Source organism: Peromyscus eremicus, unplaced genomic scaffold (assembly GCF_949786415.1).
Source record: "Peromyscus eremicus unplaced genomic scaffold, PerEre_H2_v1 PerEre#2#unplaced_32, whole genome shotgun sequence".
Taxonomy (NCBI): Eukaryota; Metazoa; Chordata; class Mammalia; order Rodentia; family Cricetidae; genus Peromyscus; species Peromyscus eremicus.
In genome coordinates, this window is record NW_026734292.1 from 3,291,931 (window position 1) to 3,295,485 (window position 3,555).

Sequence of the window (3,555 nt, forward strand, 5' to 3'; positions counted from 1 at the left end):
TCTTAAGCAGAGTTGAAATCAATATGGCCCGTGTGTGTAAGAAGCATAGTTCTTTTTTTCTGAGCAAGCTCACTCTTCTGGCCCTGTTGAAACACAGTAGAGTAGAAAAGTGCTCTTTTCTCAAAAGCAGAGGTTTTTTTCTTGTAAAGCGAGCTAGTGTTTGTTTCTCCATTCATAAACGGAGTTGAATCATATGCATATTCAGGTCCTACCAGCTAGAGTTGTGTTCTGGTAAGGAAAGTCACTAATGTGTTCCCATTGTCATACACAGAGCAAAGAACACTCGCGTCTCTTCTCAGCAAGTACAGTGTATTGGACTGAAGAGAAGCTACTGTTCTTGTTAGATTCCTAAGCAAAGTTGAACTAGATATTACCCGTGTTTGTAGGAAACACACTTCTGTTCTCAGCAGGCTCACTTTTCGGGCCCTATAGGAAACACAGTAGAGTAGAAGAGTGCTCTTTTCTCAAAAGCAGTGTGTGTTTCTGGTAAGGCGAGCTAGTTTTTGTTTCCCATTATTAAACGTAGATGAATCACATGCAGTTTCTCTTCCTAGGAGTAAGAGATGTTTTCTGGTAAGGCAAGTCACTATTGCGCTCCCATTGCCATACACAGTGCATATAGCACTCATGTCTGTTCCCAACAAGTACAGTGTATTGGCCTGAAGAGAAGCTACTGATATTGTCACTTTCCTAAGAAGATTTGAACTAGATATGGCTCATGTCTGAAGAAAGCACAGTTCTTTTGTTTTGAACAACCTAACTCTTCTGGCCCTATGGAAACACAGTAGAGTAGAAGAGTGCTTTTTTCTCAAAAGAAGAGTGTATTTCTTGTAATGCGAGCTTCTCTTTTTTTCCCATTCATAAATGGAGTTGAATCACATGCAGTTTCTGTCCCTACGAGCAAGAGTTGTTTTCTGGTAAGGAAAGTCACTATTCTGCTCACATTGCCATATACAGTGCAAATAGCACTTGCATCTGTTCCCAGCAAGTACAGTTTATTCGACTGAAGAGAAGCTACTTTTCCTGTCATTCCTTAAGCAGAGTTGAAATCAATATGGCTCGTGTGTGTAGGAAGCATAGTTCTTTTCTTCTGAGCAAGCTCACTGTTTTGGCCCTGTTGAAACACAGTAGAGTAGAAAAGTGCTCTTTTCTCAAAAGCAGAGTGTGTTTATGGTAAGGCAAGCTAGTGTTTGTTTCGCGTTATTAAATGTAGTTGAATCACATGCAGTTTCTGGTCCTAGGAGCAAGAGTTTTTTTCTGTTAAGGCAAATCACTCTTGCGCTCCCATTGCCATACACAGTGCATATAGCACTTGTGTCTGTTCCCAGCAAGTACAGTGTATTGGCCTAAAGAGAAGCTATAGTTCTTGTCAGTTTACTAAGCAGAGTTGAAGTAGATATTACCCCTGTTTGTTGGAAGCACAGTTCTTTTGTTCTCAGCATGCTCACTTTTATGACCCTTTAGGAAACACAGTAAGGTAGAAGAGAGCTCTTTCTCAAAAGCAGAGTGTGTTTCTTGTAAGGCGAGCTAGTGTTTGTTTCCCATTCAGAAACATAGTTGAATCACATGCAGTTTCTTCTCCTACGAGCAAGAGTTGTTTTCTGGTAAGGAAAGTCACTATTGCGCTCCCATTGCCATACTCAGTTCAAATAGCACTCATGTCTGTTCCCAGCAAGTACAGTTTATTGGACTGAAGAGAATCTACTGTTCTTGTTAGTTTCCTAAGCAGATTTGAAATAGATATGGCTCGTGTGTGTAGAGAGCACAGTTATTTTGTTCTGAGCTAGCTCACTGTTCTGGCCCTATAGGAAACACAGTAAAGTAGAAGAGTGCTCTTTTCTCAAAAGCAGAGTTAATTTCTTGTAAGGCTAGCTAGCTTTTGTTTCCCAATCATAAACAGAGTTCAATCACATGCAGTTTCTGTTCCTATGAGCAAGAGTTGTTTTCTTGTAAAGAAAGTCACTATTATGTTCCCATTGCCATATACAGTGCAAATAGCACTCGCATCTGTTCCCAGCAAGTACAGTTTATTGGACTGAAGAAAAGCTACTTTTCTTGTCATTTCTTAAGCACTGATGAAATCAATATGACCCGTGTGTAGGAAGCACAGTTATTTTCTACTGAGCAAGCTCACTTTTCTGGGCCTGTTGAAACACACTAGAGTAGAAGAGTGCTCTTTTCTCAAAAACAGAGTGTGTTTCTTTAAAGGTGCGCTAGTGTTTGTTGCCTATTCATGAACGGAACTGAATCACATGCAGTTTCTTTTCCTACGAGCAAGAGTTGTTTTCTGGAAAGGAAAGTCACTATTGTGTTCCCCAAGCCATACACAGTACAGATAGCAATCTTGTCTTTTCCCAGCAAGTTCAGTGTATTGGCTTGGCCTGAAATGATGCCACTGATCTTGTTATTTTCCTAAGCAGAGTTGAACTAGATATTACTCTTGTTTGTAGGAAGCACAGTTCTTTTGTTCTCAGCAAACACACTGTTCTGGCCCTATAGGAAACACAGTAGAGTAGAAGAGTGCTGTTTTCTCAAAAGCAGAGTGTGTTTCTTGTAAGGCGAGCTAGTGTTTGTTTCCCATTCATAAACGGAGTTGATTCACATGCACTTTCTCGTCCTATGTGCAAGAGTTGTTTTCTGGTAAGGAAAGTCACTATTTTGCCCCCATTGCCATATACAGTGCAGATTGCAACTCATGTCTGTTCCCAGCAAGTACAGTGTATTTGATTGAAGAGAATCTACTGTTCTTGTCAGTTTCCAAAGCAGAGTTGAACTGTATATGGCCCGTGTGTGTAGGAAGCTAAGTTCTTTTGTTCTGAGGAAGCCCTATAAAAAAACAGAGTAGAGCAGATTAGTGCTCTTTTCTCAAAAACAGAATGTGTTTCATGTATGGCGAGCCACTGTTTTTTTCCCATTCATAATTGGAGTTGAATCACATGCAGTTTCTGGTCCTACGTGCAAGAGTTATTTTCTGGTAGTGAAAGTCACCATTTTTCTCCCATTGCCATACACAGTGCAAATAGCAATCCCATCTATTCCCTGGAAGGACAGTGTATGGGACTGAAGAGAAGCTACTGTTTATGTTAGTTTTCTAGGCAGAGTTGAACTAGATATGGAACGTGTATGTAGGAAGCACAGGTCTATTATTATGGGCAAGATCACTGTTCTTGCCCTATTGGAAACACAGTAGAGTAGAAGAGGCTCTTTTCACAACAGCAGAGTGTGTTTCTTGTAAGGCAAGCTAGTGTATGTTTCAAATTCAAGAACGAAGTTGAATCACATGCAGTTTCTGGTCATATGAGCAAGAGTTGTTTTCTGTAAAGGAAAGTCACTATTGTTTTCCCCTTGCCATACACAGTACAAATAGCAATCTTGTCTGTTCCTAACAAGTACAGTGTACTGGACTGAAAAGAAGCTACTGTTATTGTTAGTTTCCTAAGCAAAGTTGAACTAGATATTACCCGTGTTTGTAGGAAGCACAGTTCTTTTGTTCTCAGGATGCTCACTTTTCAGGCCCTATAGGAAACACAGTAGAGTAGAAGAGTGCTCTTTTTT